Here is a 20,401-nt window from a genome sequence, read left to right as displayed (position 1 = left end):
TGGATACAACAGAAAGTTGTTGTATTCAATCCTGTATCTATGGATTCCAACAGATTATTATTTGTATTTTTAGAGGTGTTATATTTTGAACTAATCTAAACAAGAGACATATTTTCCGTTCATTGAGTTTGGTTTGAGTACTTTTTTAACTTGTAAATTATATGCACACAGTCGGTCTTGTAAAATTATCTGTATATGGCAATGCGTCGTTTGCTTGCTATACATTGACATTTTACTGCATACGTTCGCGATTGTAGGATTTTACTTTATGTAGATATTTCCTATGATAATCCCTAAACAAAATAACTCTGGATTGTTGAATTTTTCATGAGACTAATGTTAATCCTGTAATCTGAATGTTTTAAACATATTTTACTAGCTATCCTACCCACTTACTTTTTTCAATTTTCAGTTATACTTTGGTTCATCAGTTCTTCATTGTGCACCACCCAATGTAATGGTCCTTGATGTGTTTCCATCTGTGGTGCCCACCTCTTTCCAAGAAGCAGCATTATTGCGCAATTAATATTACTACGGACATATGAATGGTAAACCAAAATAATTCTGCAATTTGGGTCAATTAATCCACATTTTTCATCACACAAGAAGTCCTTCTTTATCCAACAAATCTGATCTGTTTGTTGTGTCTATTATGCAATAGATAATTTTCAATCGGTATTTGGGGCAGCGATGACACAGAAGTTAGCACTGCTGATTCACGGTACCAGGGTCTTGGATTCGAATCCCAGGCTTGGGTCACTGACTGTGTGGGGAGTTTGCACATTCTCCCTGTGCCTGCATGGGTTTCCTCCAGGGTACTACAGTTTCCTCCCACATTCCAAAGATGTGCAGGTTAGGGGGATTGGCCTTGCTAAATTAACCCTAGTGTCGGGGTGGGGGGGGTGGTTACCTAGGGTAAATGCATGGGATTATGTGGATAGAGCCTGGGTGGGATTGTGGTCAGTGCAGACTCAGTGGGCCGAATGGCCTCATTCTGCACTGTGAGATTGATTCTATCATTCTATATTTTAGTTTTCCTTCCTGCACCTAGTGATGCACAAAGTGCAGAACAAGTTTGCATAGTGGGTTTTTACCTGGAGCAGGTCACTAGCCTGTCGCCAAGGCGACACTCCACACCAGGTATGGCTGACCAGAAGTGTGTCTCACACTTATTGCCTGCCATTGGTGTGTTGGAAGGATTTTTCAGATCAATACTCGACCTATTAGCCACCTTATGAACACTTCAGCCTGAATTTTACTGGCACACCCATCCCAGAATCGGGGCGGGCGAGGCTCACAGAATGGTACCCTCCATTGGCCTTGAGTGGGCAATGTCGTAAAATTTTGGCAATTATCCTTGACCATCAAATCCTGGGGTGAGACTCAAACCCAAAGCTTCTGGTTTAGAGACAAGTCCACCACCTCGATAGTTGTACAGCATCAGCTTTTCCTGTCCTGACTTTCTTAAAAGCTGCCAACTGCTATCATCTTCCAGTTGAGATGAAAGGCCATTGACCTGAAACTTTAATTGTCTTTTCTCTCCACAGATGCTACCTGCTGAGTGTTTCCTGGTTTTATTTTTGATTTCCAACGTTCACACTAACTTGCTTTTGTTAAACATAGCAATCTATCTTTGAATCCCAGGCTGAACATGCTAGGTTTTAGTTAAAATCATATTCCATGCTTTTGTGTTACAGCAGAAATTAAATGCATATCAAAGTGATGCATGGCAAAAAGCTGTCTTTGAAGAGAGAAAAATAAGGTACGGCTTACAGATTATAACTACTGTTTTATTTTCATAGAATGGTTGAGTTTGATGCTCTTTTTCTAAGTATGCATCTGTTTCCACAACATAGTTCTAAATTGACATGTTTAGTTTGAGTTTTTTTACATGTTAGAAATGAGCTAATAATAATTGCATTAGATGTGGCTAGTAAATAAACAAACTCCATTGTTCCTATCAAAATATAACATTTATTTTTTGACCAGTTAGGATAATAGAATCATACAGTGCGGGACAAATCCATTGGCCCATCAAGTCCGCACCGGCACATTAGAAACACCTGGATTCCCACCTAATCCCAACTGCCAGCATTTGGCCCATGGCCCTGAATATTCTGATGTGCCAAGTGTTCATCCAGATACTTTTTAAAGGATGTCAGGCAACCTGCCTCTACCATCCTCCCAGGCAGTGCATTCCAGACCATCACCAACCTTTGTGTAAAAACATTTTTCCTCTTGTCATCCCTAAACCTTCTGCCCTTCACCTTGAACCTATGTCCCTCCTGACTGTCCCTTCAACTAAGGGGAACAGCTGTTCCTTATCCATTCTGTCCGTGTCCCTCATAATCTTGCACACCTTGATCAGGTTGTCCCTCAGTCTCTTCTGCTCCAGTGAAAACAGTCCAAGGCTACCAAACCTCACTTAATAGCTTAAATGTTCCATTCCAGGCAGTATCCTGGTGAATCTCTTCAGCACCCCCTCCAGTGCAGTCAGATCCTTCCTATAATGTGGTGACCAAAACTGCACACAGTACTCTTAGCTGTGGCCTCACCAAAGTTCAATAGAAGTCCAACATGACTTTCCTGCTTTTGTAATCTACACTACGATCGATAAAGGCAAATGTCCTATACGCCTTTTTCATCACCCTACTAACATGCCCATCCGCCTCCAGAGATCTGTGGACAAACATGCCAAGGTCCCTTTGTTCCACAGAAATTCTTAGTGTCCTTCTATTCATTGAGTACTTCCTTGTCAAATTACTCCTTCCAAAGTGACACAAATCCTCACACTTTTAAGGATTAAATTCCAACTGCTAATATCTTCCATTTGACCTATACCTTCTTGTAGCCCAAGGCACTCCTCCTCACTGTTGACCATCTAGCCAATCTTAGCGTCATCCACAAACTTACTAATCCTAACCCCCATACAGTTATTAATGTCATTTATATGAATGACGAATAATAGGGGGCCCAGCACAGATTCCTGTGGTATGCCACTGGACACTGGCTTCCAGTCACTAAAGCAGCCTTTTGTCATCACCCTCTTTCTCCTAAAATTGAGCCAATTTTGAATCCACTTCATCAAACACCCTACTATCCCACGTGAATTTCCCTTCTTTACAAGTCTCCCTCTTTGCTTTCTTAAGCTCCACCTGCACTTTCTATACCTTATGTCTCCACTGATTTGATCCCCTTGTACTTTTTAAAAGCCTGTCTTTTCCTTCTCATTGTATCCTTAACATCTCTGGTTATTATGGTTCTCTAGGCTTGTTATTCCTACCTATCACCCTAAAGGGAACATGCTGGGCTCATGCCCCATCCACCTCCTCTCCATCCACCCCCCTCCTTTTCCACTCTTTCCTCCCCCAAACCCCTTCCCCCTCTCCCCCTCCCCCTCTCCCCCTCCCCTACCCCATCTCCGTCTCCGTCTCCCTCTCCCTCTCCCTCTCCCCCTCCCCTACCCCCTCTCCCCCTCCCCTACCCCCTCTCCCCCTCCCCTACCCCCTCTCCCCCTCCCCCTCCCCTACCCCCTCTCCCCCTCTCCCCCTCCCCTACCCCCTCTCCCCCTCTCCCCCTCCCCCTCCCCTACCCCCTCTCCCCCTCCCCCTCCCCTACCCCCTCTCCCCCTCCCCCACCCTCACTCTTCTGTAAATTTTCCTGTTAGTAGCTGTTCCCGGTCTACATTGGCCAATGCAGAATGAAAAGTCAAAGAATTAATTTGATTTGTAACAAGTGACAGCATTTATTCTGATGTGTTTTAAGTTGAATAATAATGTAGAAATGAGCTTTCATTCAAGGATTGGATATGTCGTCGTCTGCCGTTGTATGATCCCAAACAAACTAATGAAAAATATACTTTTGCATCATATGTTATGCTGAGAATGTATTTCAGTTTGGTAACCATCAGTATTTGTGCAATTTGTTTGGAATTGCTTACTTTATGAAGATTGAGCATTCTAGACTTCGATAAAAGACCTATTGATCACTGATTTACTAAATGAAATTTTGATTGTCAGAATCTCAGCTTTCTAGTATTTGGTTTCAATTAGGATTTCCAACTGTGTCATACTTGGCAAACCATACTTGGTTATTGACATATACAGACTTCGTGTGATATCCAATTAGTCAGTTTTTGAGCCCTTAACTCAACTTATTTTAATTTTGATCAGTAACAATTTCCAATTTCATTCAAAGTTTTCACTTTTCTTCATCTTCCCTCTGGACTAAATTTGGAAAAAAAAATCTAGAATTGTGAGGTGGCAGCTGGAGGAGAAAAAATATTTGATCTTAATTTTGATTTTGCAGAAAATGGGTACATATCAATGATCTAGGCTTTTTTGCTCCTATTTATTATTTGTAAGTTATGTACTTATATCATAAGGTGTCAGCATTTGAGTTATATTTTGCTTATATCCTGGTACAGTCAGAGCCTTGCAAAGATGCAATCTAATGGAGAGAACGTTGGTTAAATATTTTTAATAAGACATAAATTCCTGTATATGTTTTACACATTGCTCCTTGATATTTGTTTGTGTCATAGCACGCAAGTTAAAAATCCAGAGAGGCAGTCATTCCCTGGACTCAGGATCAATGCCAAGATTTGCTCAAAAGTGTAACGTTATATGAAGTAACGTACAGCAGAAAAGAATTTACAAAGTTGTAATTCAATCAGGATTTTCTGGTGCTCACCTAATTCATGAAAATATAACTGAAGGTTTTATGAGTTTAAACAGAACCCTAAGATTGAATTATAACCCTTGCCTCCCTGTAGATGTGCTGAATATACTACAAGTACGTATTTCCTGTAAAATATTGAATTAATAACACATTGTTACAATTATGCTGTTCTGATATATCTCACTGTGTGCAAACCTTAACAACTGTGTTGGAATAATTGTTCACAGAATGATCTAATAGCTGAATGCAATGTGTCAGGATCAAAATAACTTCATGTGCTAAATAGAAGCAAATATGATAATCCTATATTCATAGCAGTTTGTAAAGTTATTGGGGGTCTGTTTTTAACTACTGCTGTTTCCATTTTTTCAATTTTTCAGCAGTTGTTTTCATAATTCCATGCACAACATCTCACTGTAATGGCTAAAGTCTCCAAATATTTACCATAGAAGTACATTTGCAATGAGGTAACTAATAGCATAAGAAGTTGTGACAGGCTTGATGGACTAGTTGGTCTTTTACTCCCTATCACAGTTGTAATGCTAACAAAATCGCTTTGCATCTAAACAGTTTTCTGTCGATGCATGCTAATACAAATGTCGTACAGGATACACGAGACAGTCAGTAAAGGTTAACGGCAGAGCCTGTAAGTAAGACATGATGAGAGGGGAAGTCAAAAGAAATGATGGATAATGTGAATGACATTAACAGAAAGGTGCAAGGAGGAACATTTCTTGTGGTATATGAAACATTACATTCGAGTAAAATTAGGTCGATCTGAAACATTCAATTTAAATTAGATTTGCTGGGTTGGAGGAAATGTTTTCAAGATTATTTAAGGTAAAATTACACCCTAGATTGTGAAGAAGATCCAACAGTTCATATGTGTTTCAAGTAACCTGGCAGGAAAGTAGCAGCAGTAAGAAGTCTGACAACACCAGGTTTAAGTCCAACCGATTTATTTGATAGTAAACTCACAAGCTTTCGAGGTTCCCCTCTTCAGCAGGTGAATGAAGAGTTCTGGCCTCAGACAGAGCATATAAAGCACAGACAGTTTACAGATATGTAAACTGTCTGTGCTTTATATGAAAGCTTGTGAGTTTACTATCAAATAAGTCAGTTGGACTTAAACCTGGTGTTGTCAGACTTCTTACTGTGTTTACCCCAGTCCAACGCCGGCATCTCCACATCAGAAAGTAGCAGCAACAGCACCAATTTGAATGCAGTAGAATGTTGAGCTGGGAGAATTAGGGTAGTAAAAGGATAGACCTCCAATGGGATGATTTGCTTCTTATTGACCATGACTGACCTTACTTCAGGCATGACCGAAGAAACGATGGCCAATGTAAAGGATAAGGAATTAAATTGTATGCATAGTTCTCCTTCTTAGGTAATCCCTCAAAGTGGAGGATGACTTGCTTCCACACTAAGAATGAGTTCTCAGGTGAATGAGGGGTTCAGTGTATGACCTACAGTCTCGGTCACAGATGGGGCTGCTGGTGGTTGGAGGAGCAGGTGGCTGGGGTGCTCAGGTTGCTAAGCACTCCTTTTGCTGGCAATATTGGGTTTCAGCTTGCCCTTGGCAAGGAACCCAAGGTGTTCAGCTCCTTCCTGGCTGCCTTTCCTTCACTTCAGGTAGTCTTGGCCCGGAATTCCCAAGCGTTGGTGGGATGTTGCACTTTATCAAGGGGGCTTTGAGGTCATCCTTGAAATGTTTCCTCTGTCCTTCTGGGCTCGATTGCCTCATTGAAATAGAGTGGCTTGTTTCAGCAATCTTTTGTCAGGCGTGCAGACAATGTGGCCCTGACCAGCAGAGCTGATCGAGTGTTGTCGATGCTTCAGTGCTGGGGATGTCGGCCTGAACAGGAACACTGATGTTGCTGCACCTATCCTGCCAATGGCTTTTTACAACCTTGTGGAGGCAGCGCTGGTGGGACATCTCCAGGGTTTTGAGATACCCTCTATACATCGTCCATATCTCCGAGTCACATATGAGGGCAGGTATCACTATGGCTCTGTGGCCCATGAGCTTGGTGCTGAGTCTAAGATCCTGGACTTCAAATACACTCTCCTCAGATGACCGAAGGCTATGTTGGCACACTGAGGGCAGTGTTGAACCTTGTCGTTGATGTCTGACCTTGTTGACAGTATGTTCTCAAGGTAGGGAAAATGTCCAAGGTCTTGTCATGGATTTTGATAAGCTGGGGACAGTGCTGTGTAGCGGGGACAGGCTGATAGAAGATCTTTGTCATATGGATGTTTAGTGTAAGGCCCATGCTCTCCTACACCTTAGTGAAGGTGTTGATGATGGCTTGGAGCTCAGCCTCAGTGTGTGCAGATGCAAGCATCATCTGCATACTGCAGTTCAATGACAGAGGATGGAATGATCTTCGAACTGGCCTGCAGGCAGCAGGGATTAAACACATTCCTGTTTGTTCTGTAGTTTAGCTCCATTCCAGTGGGAGAGCTTGCTAAGGGTGAGACAGAGCATTGCAGCAAAGAAGATTGCAAACAATATCACGGTGATGACACAGCCTTGCTTGATCCCAGTTTGAATGTAAACTGGGTCAGTGGTCAGGATCACAGCTTGAATGTCTTTGTGGAGGAGGTAGACTAGGATGATGACAGACTTTTGGGAGCAGCTAAAACAGAGGAGAAGATTCCATAGTCCCTCATGGTTGACCGTGTCAATGGACTTCGTGAAGTCAAATTATTTGTCCTGTGTTACGGAGAATTGGATTCTCCAAACACCAGCTTTCTGCTCAGCTATCCCGCAACCTTCCACCTCCTCATATTTACACAAACTCCTTCTCCAACTTTCCAATAGCCACTTTCCCGCTCTTTCCCTCGTGACCTCCCTATCACTGTAACCTTCTCTCTCAGCCATTTACCATCTCTCCAATTGTCTTCTCTGCATCTATCTCCAATCCAATCTCTTTTACTTCACTTTCTGCTATGTACCTTAAATAAGAAATTTAGATAATAAGCACATCAATAAGGCAATAGGTGAGAGAGCCACAGTGAAACCTTGGGAATGCCCCAGAGGGAAGACAGATGGAGGAAAGGAGGAAATTACAGAAGGAGTGACAATCAGCACAGCAGGAAGAATATATGACAGCTGTACAGATAGAAAACATTGAAGATAAAGATCAAAGGTTTATTTTATTCATTCAAGGAATGTAGGCTTCATTGGCTAGATCAACATTTATTGCCTATCCCTCCCTAATTGCATTTGAGAGGGTGGTAGTAAGCTGCCCTCTTGAAACAGTGCTGCTAGGGAGGGAATTCCAGGATTTGCACTCAATGGCAATGAAGGAATACTGATATATTTCTAAGTCAGGTTGGTGAGGGGCTTTGGAGGGAAACTTACAGAAGGTGGTGTGCTCAGGTATCTGCTGCCTTTGTGTTTTTAGATGGTAGCAGTTGTGTGTTTGAAAAGTGCTTTCAAAGGAGCCTTGGTGAGTACCTGCAGTGCATCTTGTATATGGTACACATGCTACCACCATGTGTCAATAGTGGAGGGAGTGAATGTTTATGGATAGGGTGCCAACCAAGCAGGCTGCTTTGTCCTGACTGGTGCCAAGCTTCTTGAGTGTTGTTGAGGCTGCACCTATCCAGCAAGTGGAGGGTATTCCAGCACACTCCTGACTTGTGCCTTGTAGATGGTGGACAGGCTTTGGGGAGTCAGAAGATGAGTTATTCTCTGCAGGATTCCTAGTCTCTGACCTGCTTTTGTAGCCACAATATTTATATGGCTAGTTGAATTATGCTTCTGGTCAATGGTAAACCCCAGAATGTTGAAAGAGACATAAAAGAAATTAGAGCATTGAAAAAGTAGAGATTTTAAGATGAAATAACTTGCACCTGCTAGAAGCCACATATGTTTACATACTGTCCTTTGCAGACAGAGAGCACATGTGCAATTTGTACCTTTTTCATCTAACCAAAAACTTTGGGAGCGGCCATTCCCTGGTTCATTCCTCAGGGCAGTGTTTTGACCAATGAGAGTTTGAATTTGAACAAAGCTGTGCAATTAACTGTTCCATACTGCATTCTCCATGACAACAACTTCATCAATCAGAGATCACTTGCCAATCGATCTCTTTTCATACAGTATGTTCTTTACCCCAGCCCTAGGTTGGAGTTTGGTCATTTCCTGCCAGCTATCTGGATGAGTGAAAAATGAAAAGCTTAGATAGCAAGTCCCATGATTTAGCAAGGTAAATTTTATTAATACACAATCCTGCTTCAGAACTTCACTGAGTGGAAAGTGAAAGTGAGATATCATCGAAGAAGTGTGCTGACAGTTATGGGGCTCGCAACAAGTAGGTTCAATGACTCATTTGGGCATTTGTAAAGTTTAGCTTAGACAGTAGTCAACTATACTGCAATAATTTATTACACGGCGTACTTGTTCTGTTATTATAAAATAGCTCGCCCTCCAATTCAATAAGAGCAATGGCACAGGGAATCTGTGAATTAAACAAGTGTGTGTAGAAGACCGCCGAGACAGTTTAATGAGCACATTATTGTTAGCGCACCTAAACAGTCATTAACTTTTATAGTTTTTACACCACACTAATAAAACCTGTTGTGTTGCCTGGTATCCTCTACGACTACACCGAGACTCGGAGTGAGAAACACAAGGCTACTAACTGCAATATCTAATAAAATTGCCATTGGTTTCATGATTGGATCAAAACATTCCCACGGTGCAAAAGAGACAGGTCGGCTACTGAACCTTGCAAACAGATGACACTAACCTCCGATAATGCAAAGTGAAATTAATCACAGTCATTATCATCACAAAGAGGATTCCTTCAGACACAATCAGCGTGATCAGTGGTTTACTTCAAAACGTTTTACACCTTATAATTATTTCCAACTCCTTTGTGCTAATGGTAAAATTATTTTACTGCACGCAGGTTAGCTAGCAATGTCATCGCAGTTGACATCACCCACATTTAATTCCTCCAACTCATGCATTCATTAACTTGCATATTTCTGTTCCCCTTGACTTAGAATTGTTTTCAATGGATAATTATGGATAGATCATTTACCCAAGTATTTTCAGTTTGAATGAGTTATTAGCTAAAACAATGAGAGTATTCAAGTGAAGTAGGTCACAGTAGTTCAAATTCCAAAACATCGATAAATTCAGGGTGGAATAAGCTTGTATGCAGCTTAATTTTCTAACTGTGTTTATTTTAAGAATCATTCTTTTATAAATAAGTGTGTTGACAATTTCATGTTGTTATTTCTAGCCGATGTTCTAGTTTGGTAAATGGGGAAGAGGCTGAGATTTCCTCTCCTGATCTTGTCGTGCAGGGTTCGGTGACAGGACTGGAAACTCTTCAGAGAACGGCCAAATCAGGTTTCATATTGACCTGAACACACGGCATGATTGTCCCCTCCCCCATCAGTGACGGGCATCGTTTAATTCACAGATTCCCTGTGCCATTGCTCTTATTGAATTGGAGCGCGAGCTATTTTATAATAACAGAACAAGTACGCCGTGTAATAAATTATTGCAGTATAGTTGACTACTCTCTAAGCTAAACTTTACAAACATTTAAGTCGGGAACATCATTTAAATATATTAGCATATTATTATCACGCTCCAATGCCCGAATCAGCACCACCCCCATCCCTCCAATGCAGCCTGGTCAGAAAAATCATCCATGTCAGCTTCAGGGCAGAATGGCGTAAAATCCAACTGGTCTCCCAAGGTGTAAAGCGCAATACGCAACAGTGTTGTCTCTTACATGTCACTTGCATGATGTTCCGTGGGGAGTGCCAGATGACCCACGTGCTGTTTTCTGGACAAATTTCAGTCTCAAGTGCCTCAACTCCATTCCATTGTTCATGCCATAAACCCAATGGATCATACAGTGGGTATGGAGATGAGCTGACCTCCAAAACTTTGGAGGATCCAACTCTGTTGAATATAAGAATCAAAGCAAAGATTTATTGCAACTCCCCACATAGCTTTCTTAGGCCAATGTGTTTAGAACCGCCTATATTATTCTTCTGTTTCTAACAATGGTGATTTCTATTTTCCTTCCAGAGTAATTTTATTTTGTAAGTGACCTGATTTATATTTGTAACTTGTTTGACTTGAACTTATTCCATTCCTTTTATTTTATTCCTTCATGGCAGGTAACAATGAAAGCCACTGTTGGGTTATCTACCCTGATCAGAATTTTTAACTCCTCCTTTATACCATAGATATATATACTCAGGCTCTGTACTGTCTTTTGCAAGATATGAAGAGAATTGTGTATCCACGTTGAATCTGGTTTCCAATGGGGGTACCATAAGCATAGACATGGGTCAAGGGAGGTGTAGGAAAAATGCTTTGTTAAGATGGCAGCGTGGGCTCGTTGGGCCGAAGGGCCTGTTTCCCATGCTGGGTTGTTCTTTGTTCTTTTTTGTCCAGCATTTATTGCCCAACCCTGAAGGTATTTTAAGAGTCAGCCACATTGCTGTGGATCTAGAATCACGTGTAGGCCAGACCAGGTAACCATGGCAGATTTTCTTCCCTAAAGGATATTAGTAAACCAGATGAGTTTTTTTTTCCCTGACAATCAGCAATTGTTTCATAGTCATCATTATATTTCTAATTTCAGATTTTTATTAAATTTAAATTTCACCACCTGCTTTGGTGGGACTTGAACCTGGGTCCCCAGAGCATGACCCTGGGTTTCTGGATTACTAGGCCAGTGACAATACCACTACACCACCATCTCCTGAAGTACCTATTGAAGTATGCTTTTCAAACAGAAAGATAGGAATTGTCTTTAGATTACTTGGAGTTTCCCAAACCAACAATGTTACTTTCCACTCATTCTTTAATATTTTGGCTATGATGAAATAATGCCATTCATTGTTTAAACTTCCACCAAATGGAAGTCTTTGGAGGCATCTTTTGGACTGATTAAAACTAATATATTGCAGAATGGATTAGATGCCTTCCAGTTTCATTTAAAAGGCTGAGGGGACGATTGCCTGCACTTGCCAGTGGAAGAAGCAATGTTGTATTCTCACCAATATTGTTACTCCCATTGGCAGCCAGTGGAAAAAAGAAACTTGACTTTTATCATTCTATAGGATGTTTCTGTTCTGTCCCTGGACCTGAATTCAATTCTAACCTCGACAGATCAGATTAAAATCTCACTTTTCTGGTGGATCTTAAAACTTTGAGGAGAAATGGGTTCAGAAAGTTTAACTCAGTTCATTGTGAAGATGAGGTTCCAGTATGCAATGATATGAATTGAAATAGAGGTGGAAGTTTAACATGTCAGAGAGGTGTTATTGATAAACGCATGTAAAATAGAAAATTTGCAGATGCAATTTGCAGAATATCAATTTTAGATGCGTTGTATGATCATAGGAGTGCAATTGTTTTCGTTGTATTTGAGGAGAATATTTTAAAAATCAGCTTTATGCTACAGACAGTCTGTATGTCTGGAGGAAATGCAGCTCAGATTCCAGGAGAGCAAGATAATTAGTTACATTAGCCTTGCAAATCATTATGTTAAGTGCAGTTAATGGACTTTTGATTCTCACTTTCCCCTGGGACTTCTGATTACAGTGATTGAGAGTGTCATGTGACAGTGGTTTGTGTGCAGTCTTGAGCCTGTAGCAGAGAACAAAGGCTTTTGTAGAAAGTGGTTCAGTTTGCTGCTGAAGCCTGACTGAAATTAGAAGGATTTTGCACACTTCTGGAACTTTATCTTTCTCTGAAAGCTTCAAGACAAATATTGAAGCAAGTATGCCTGGATTTGCTAACTATTTATTTACAAGGGGATTCAAATTTTGAAAGAATGGGCCTTATTTGGAAATGGAACTGTCATAAGCTAGAAAGTAAAGTTGTTTCTGTTTCATTTTTAAATATTGTTCAACTATTAATGGTCAAGCTGCTTCATTTGTTAGAGTTATATTTAAACTGTATTATTAAATACTATAAAAGATCTTGAATTTGTCAATGGAATTATTCCTATCCTTACATCCTTTCCTCACATTTATGCCAAAATGGAAATGTTGTTGGTATATAGTCTGGCTCCATAATATACTCTAGGTTTCTGGTTTGAGACCCTGACAATTGTTAATGTGTCAAACTATAGCTTAGATTTTTTTTGATGTATTCTACATGAATTGCTAAAGTTAAAATCAGAAGCCTCCTTTCTCACTGGTAAATCTCTCTTTACAAGCTCAAAGCAGCATGACTCTTTAGGATCCTTACCCATCAACTCTTTAGTGTAACTGTTAAATTTCTGAGATGCATCATTGCTTCAGTATTAATGCTGAATAAGGTATGGGAGAGTGGAAAAAAAAAAGAGAGGGTTTAAACAAGGGATGTGGGGAGAGAGGCAAAGAAGGGATTGGAAGATTCAGAAGAAAGGAAAAGGTGGGGGCAGGGAACGTGTAAGTTTGAGCAATGGAAAGGGAAGAGGGATGTCAAAGGATGAAACAAATTGCAGAAAGGACAAGAAAGGAGGCCTTTCACAATTGCTTGGAGAATGTTAACTGAGCATTAACCTTCACCCTGGCTGCCCCAGGAGCATTTTTAGGTGGAAACGAGGGTTTATTGCAGTGCCTGAGATATACTGGGGAGAAGTTCTAGCATCATCAGGACTGGCATTGGTGGATACGATTCTTGAGAAACATTTAGGAGAAGGGAGCTTGAAGCCCAGAATCTACCTGAACAATGGTAAGCAGTCTCAGTCAAGAAGCATACTGTCTGTACTATTCAATACAGAATGAGTAGGTTTGGGCACAGGAACATTTCCGGAGTTTTGTTTATTCTTTCACAGGATGTGAAGCAAGGCCAGCATTTGCTGCCTCCCATTCTTAAGTGCCCATGCACTGAATGGCTTGCTAGGCCATTTCACAAGGAAGTTAAGAATCAACCATATTGCTGTGGAACTGGAGTTACTTGTGGGTCAGACCAGGACAGCAGATTTCCTTTCCTAAAGTGAACCAGTTGGGTTTCAATGATAATCGATGATAGTTTCATAGTCATCATTACTGAGGCTAACTCTTTAATTCTGGATTTTATGAATTGAATTACTAATTGTAATGGTGAGATTTGAATGTTGTAGCCCCAGAAAATCAGTCTGGGCCTCTGGATTATTGGTCTAGTGACATTACCAGCATGCCTTTTCAAAGGTGGTCAATCTGGGGATACAAGGTTTGGCAAACAGTGTGCTTTCTGGAGAATACTGTTTGCAGGAGTACTGACTGGATGGGTTATAAAACACTCTGAATGGGATAAGGAAAGAGTGCTTGTTTCCGCCATCATGGCAAGGTAGGTGATCTCTGGTCCAGAGTGAGGAACTACCACTGGAGAATAGGTTTGAAACAGAACAGAGGTGTGGTTTGGCAACAATCTTGATGGTTGTACCAGGAGTGTGCATGTCAATATCTTCTAGCAGTAACCTCCATTGGAATTTACAGAATTCCTTTGCACAGGGCCTGGATTGCCAGTGTTAGCTGGGGTAGATCTTTGGTGCCCCCTAACCTTTTCCATGCCTGTTGAATTCAATTGTCAACTTTCTGAAGCCTTCCTTTACCCAGACCTGCTATCAACCCATATAATGTCTCCAACAGATCCAGGCATGGACGCAACTGTACCCCTGTAGAATTCAGTACAAACCACCAATGGATTTCCAAAGAGCCTTAAGAGCAGAAAATTTGGGTTAGGAAAACTTGGGTTCCAAGCAATTTTTGGAACCTATTCCATTTCAAAATTTACAAGAAATTGTTACATGTTGTAATGTGTTGGCACTTTTTGTTTCTGAAGTGCATGCAATAATGGATTCCATCAGAGGAGTATGTTTGGCATTTGTTTGGATTGTCAAAGCCATTACTCTTGGAAAAAAAGTCTCATCATGTTTTAGGTTCCAGATCCGAGCTTGCATTTGTGTCTTCAATTGCAGATTGTTTTTGAAATATTTTGAACATTTTGAAATACAGCCAACAAGACTGGCCGCTCATCAAACAAACTTGATTGGATTTGATTTCTACTGTTGGCTTGGAATGATGAAAATGCTGAGCTGATCACAGTGACGGCTTCCATCTCTGTTCTATGTTAGATGTGTTTCCACACTGATGTAACACACTTTGCTTTTTGTATGACCAGTTTATGAGCCAAACCTTTACAGGATTTGGGGGAAGTTGTAAGTGAGTGGGACTGATGGATCAAATGGCCTCCATTGCTGCTATATCATTCCATGACTCATACCAGGATTTACTGTTTGTATGCTTCCTCATGCAATCCTTTGTATTGATGAAGACAGTACTTTAACTGAACCACTTAAAAAATTTTTAAGCATCTTTGTTTGGATCTTTGGAAACTTCCTTTCAAATTCTTTTGGTCAACATTTTCACCCCTCCATCCATCGTTTGTCAATACTAAACTATGGAATGATGCCAAGATGAGTTGGGAAGGTAATGGTGTAGTAGTGTCTTCATTGGACTAATAATTCAGGGTAATGCTGTGGGGACTTGGATTCAAATCCCACCATGGCAGATGGTGGAATTTGAATTCAGTAAAAATCTTGAACTACGAGGCTAGTGATGACCATGGTTGTAACAAAAACTCATCTGGTTCACTGATGCTTCTTTGGAGAAGAAAATAGTTTCTCTGGCACCTTACACGTGACTCCAGACCCACAGCAATGTGGTCGACTCTGAAATGGCGAGGGCAGTTAGGGATGGGCAATAAATACTGAAGCAATCATTTGGGAAAAAAAAGGATGTGTTTCCAAACATTTATTAACAATGTGTAGGGACGGTTAATCAAGAGGAATCTTTCTCTTTGTTTCTAGAGACACATGAGCACTGATGATGTGACTTTGCCATTATCGTTGTTGCTGTGTTGGCTTCAACCCTCTTATGACCTTATTGGACATTTGCAATAAGATATCTGATGTCCTGAATGCTCCCTTGATGCACTGCCTGGTGGTCTCCCATTGTTTCCCAAGCTATTGAGATTACACAAAATAAGGGCAGGAGTAGACCATTCAGCACCTCTACTGGCGCAGCAGACTCAGTTCATGGCTAATTGTGGCCTTGATTCCACTTTCCTACCTGCTTCTCTCCCCCGCCCCCACCCCGTGGCTTCCTGCAACTTTGATTCTCTTGTAAATTAAACATTTATATTGAATGACCTCCACTGCTATCTGTGTATGAGAATTCCAATAAACTCATGGCCGCCTGAGAAAATAAATTCAACCACATCTCTGCCTTAATCAGGGGAATATCTTAGTTTCCAACTCGGCTCCCTTTGTATCATCGGCACCTTTGGCTACAATAAGTTGGTCCACTAATCCAAGTCATTAATAAAGATTGTGTTTGGTTGAGGCCCCAGCACTGATCCCTGTGACATTTAACCAGTTACAGTTTGGCGACCTGAAAATGATTCATTTGTCCTGAATCACTGTTTCCTATTAATTTGCTATTTAATCCATGCTACTGCATCAACTGCCCCAACAATGTGAATTCTTAGCTTGTGTAGTAACCTTTTATGTGGCACCTTAACAGGTATCTTTTGAAAATCCAAACACACAACGGCCAGGATTGTCCACCCTGCAAGTGGGGAAACCAGTGAGGGCAAAGAATTTGACAGGAGTCCCCAAATAGCTTTTGTGCCAAGGGGGATTTCCAGATCAAATTGCTTCCCCCATCCCCAGCACACACCAATAACTTAATAGGGTTCCTGCCATGAAAGTTTGGGAACCCCATTACCATACGTTTAAATATCAGTAGTGGGCTTTCCTGCTCTATTATCTCCCACATTAGGATTCCCCCAGCCGCTGCCCCCTCCTCTGCCATTGTGACACACGTCTGCAGTGTTGACAACAAGTCCTGACAAACAGATGCGTGGTGATGCCACACAGGTAAGTACAGCCCCCAGGAGGGAAAAGGTCAAGAAGCTTGGGCAGTGCCTATTGGTAGAACCTCTGGCACTGTCTGGGGCCTGGGTAAGAGGTCCATTCAGAGAGTCCGTGCAGACTTGAATGGCCTCCTTCTGCACTATAGGGATTCTACTGTTCTGTGATCACTCAGGTGAAGGGTCAAGGAAATCATTTACCTCATGGTCATTGGTCATGAACTATGCTTAGTGGGAGGCAATAGCAAAGTGGTATTATCATTGGACTAGTAATCCAGAGACCCAGGATAATATGCTGGGGTTCCAGGCTCAAATCTGACCACAGCAGATGATGAAATTTGAAGTCAATAAAAATCTGGAATTAAAATTCTACTGAAGACCACAAAATCATTGTCTATTATCATAAATATCCATCTGGTTCATTAATGTCCTTTAGGGAATGAAATCTGTCCTTATTTGGTCTGGACTACACGTGAGTCTAAATCCACAGCAAGATGGTTAACTCTTAAACGCCCTCAGGATTGGGCGATAAAGGCTGGCCTGGCAATAAATGCTGGTTCAGTTAACAATGCCCACATCCATTAATGAATATAAAATAATGCATGCACTGTGCGAGGTTTATAGGTGGCAAACAAGAACTTGGTGTTTTGTCTGGTGCACTTATCTTAATTAATCTGGTAAGGTAAATAAACCTTTTCTATCACAAATGATCCATGTATGGAATGTCGGAGTTGCTGCTTATTAGACAGAATTTCCATTCTGAAGTCTAACTTTGGCAGCAGAGATTGGGGTGATTTTCACTTGTGGGGGAGCGGTACACTTGACCGCGTGTGATTTTGCACTGATTAGCTGATTGCAGATTCATCCCTGTGGAGTGCAGAGAATAACATCGTGAAGGTGGACAGAAAGTCACCATCCCCACTATAACTTCATGGGGTTTAAGGTCAAGGCACCCATACAAGCTGCACTATTCCTTTCACCTTGGCCTGGCCACTGTTCCATCCTTTCCCAGTGACTCTTCCTTCCTTCCTTAGTCAACCTCCAAGCAACTTGACTCTAGGGTGGCATTTACTGATGTTCCCCAAAGAGGACAATTCACCGTTAATCACAGGAAAGTCTGCCTTGCCAAGTGCATGTCATTTATGTGCAATCGTAAAAGTGAACATCCTAATTTCTCACTAACAGGGAACTAAATTTGGAGGCGGGAAACTCACTTCTTGTGAGGTGGCCTTTTAATGAGCATGGATGACATGCTGAAACATGATAAAGGGCTTCCTGACATTGTCCATTGGCCTTACACCCACCATTAAAATCCTGATGACAGAATTCCCACAGTTCCATCCCAGATTTGGAATGCTGATTCTTGGCTCTGCACCAAATTAAGTTCTCCGCCCGCCCTGCTTCTCACTGCTGGCGGGACTGGAAGATTCTGCGCATTGTCCGAACTACTCCCTGAGGAATGTCTTAAATATACTTTTAGAATGTTTGTTGACTTCTTGCTGAGTTCAGGTATGTAGGGTTCATAAATGGTACAGACTGATGCAGCCAAGTGTTTACAATTGGAGCAAGTGCTTTGCGGTAACGAGCCATTCCATCACAGATTACAGATATTTTTTACACTTATGGGACATGGAGAAATTGGCTGCTTGGGTGCTGCAGCTTTGTTTTTGTAAAATATCCCCGTGGACGTGAACGTGCCTCTCTGAACAATAACAGAACCACTTGCTGTAACAAATCTCCTCTTCACACTGATAATAAGATGACAATATCCAGCCTGGAGTAAAATTTAAGGGAGATAGCATGGAGTTCCCTTGTAGTCAGGTATGTAGTGAGATCGATCCATTGATGTGCAGTGAGGGTCCTGTCATTCATAGGATAAAGTGTAATATGGTAAGTAATCATGTTTATCACAGACTCATACATAATAGCATTGCTTTGAGTACACTTGGTCCTTTTAACTGGTGATGTCTTTTGCAGCCTTTGAAATGTAGCAATCGTGCACATCTAACAACTGTTCCAAAGAATCAGATGGATTTGTTTCTATTGCCAGATGTTATCAAGTAAGAGATGGGAAATTTGCACAGGCTTATCACTTGCTGAAGATCTTGGCATTGATAATTTGATTATTATTGTCACATGTATTGGTACACAGTGAAAAGTATTGTTCCTTGCACACTATACAGACAAAGCATACTATACATTGGGAAGGAAAGGAGACAGTGCAGAATGTAATGTTACTGTCACAGCTAGGGTGCAGAGAAAGATCAATTTTATGTGAGGTAGATCCGTTCGAAAGTCTGATGGCAGCAGGGAAGAAGCTATTCTTCAGTCATTTGGTATATGTCCTCAGACTTTTGTATCTTTTTCCTAGCGGAAGAAGGTGGAAAAAAGTATGTCTGAAGTGTGTGGAGTTCTGAGGTATGCTGGCTGCTTTTCTGAGGCAGTGGGAAGTGTAGACAGTGTCAGTGGATTGGAGGCTGGTTTGAGTGACGGACTGGGTTCATTCATGATCTTTTGTTCACAATAAAACCATGGTTGTGTAAGAAATTGTAAAGCTAGCTGAATTCCTGGCAGCTGCAAAATTATTAATTTCTGAAGCCTTTCACAAAGGCCACCTGGTTGCATCTCAGTGTAAGTTGGAGCTGTAGTTTGATATGTTTGCCAGTTGTCAGATATGAATTCTCTCCTATTTTTCAACAGCATTAATGCGTAGGAACGTCCTGAAAACCTTCAGCAAAGTACATGTTTTTGGGGAGACAGCAAAGCACAAAAACAGGACAGCTTTTTTGTCATGCAAAAGTCCGTTCATTGCGACTTACTTGCTTGTGAACAAAAGAAAATGATCCAAAGGGTTAATTTTTCAGTCTACACGCCTCAGACCATTTGATCCAGAAACTTAAACATCTGACATGAAGTACAGGGAGGTCTCGTGTATGAGGTTAAGTGGCGGCATGGTGACACAGTGGTTAGCACTGCTGCCTCACAGCGCCAGGGACCTGGGTTTGATTCGCCGCTTGGGTCATTGTCTGTGTGGAGTTTGCACATTCTCCCAGTGTCTGCATGGGTTTCCTCAGAGTGCTCCGGTTTCCTCCCACAGATTGAAAGGCGTGCTGGTTAGGTGCATTGACCCTCTGAATTGGACTTGATTTGATTGAATTGGAATAAAAACAAAAAAAAAATCATGATCCCATGATTTAGCCATTGCTATTGGTTTTGTTGAGAAAAGTCACAGGTGGGAGTCATCAGAAAAAGTAGGGGTGGAATTCTCCTATATTGAGATGAGGTGCCATGGTGGGGCTGGAACATGGAGTGTTTCCCGCTGCAGAGGATTGTGGGAAAATGCACCAAATCTTTCAGTCCTGACCTCACTAATTATGCACCTGGGTGTTTTATGTATTCAGTGGCGGGGCAGGTCTGGATAACACACAGTGAAGCCTTGTGTTTGGTGCCACATTGAAAAGATGTCCAATATCACTGACCTATCATTGAAGAAGGTGGACTGCCTGTAAATGAAGATAAATTTCCTGGAGCACTCTGCAGCCAGAAAGTTCACCTCCTGAGAATGAAGATGGACATCCAGGAATGTTCTGAGGCTGGAAGATGGACCCCCCCCCCCCCACCCCCCCACCATGTCAACGAAACTGGAAGGTCCACCTGCAGATGCTCCCCTGACCCATTTGCTGAGGTGTTTCAGGGTCCAAGATTGCAGGCTGCCCCTAAAATGAACTCTAGAGGCAGCCCCAGATATTGTTCAGGTGAATCCAAGTATCTGCACACCATTTTGTTCCAAACTTGTTTCACACTGGTGTGTTTTCTCACCAGCAT

At 41.6% G+C, this 20,401-nt stretch overlaps 1 long non-coding RNA gene across 2 annotated transcripts in view; it reads left to right on the top strand.

The window, feature by feature from the left end:
- Positions 1 to 20,401, top strand: part of LOC145356309 (uncharacterized) — a 441,051-nt gene that overhangs the window by 310,149 nt on the left and 110,501 nt on the right. For both annotated transcript variants that reach the window (XR_013889118.1, XR_013889119.1), the window contains exon 4: positions 1,698 to 1,762. This is a non-coding gene — a long non-coding RNA (uncharacterized LOC145356309). The remainder of the gene's footprint in view (positions 1 to 1,697; positions 1,763 to 20,401) is intronic.

The sequence above is a fragment of the Carcharhinus amblyrhynchos genome, chromosome 21 (assembly GCF_965287045.1).
Source record: "Carcharhinus amblyrhynchos chromosome 21, sCarAmb.v2.hapA, whole genome shotgun sequence".
Classification (NCBI taxonomy): Eukaryota; Metazoa; Chordata; class Chondrichthyes; order Carcharhiniformes; family Carcharhinidae; genus Carcharhinus; species Carcharhinus amblyrhynchos.
The sequence above is the reverse complement of the archived record's forward strand: the minus strand, read 5'-3'. Positions and strand labels throughout refer to the sequence as shown.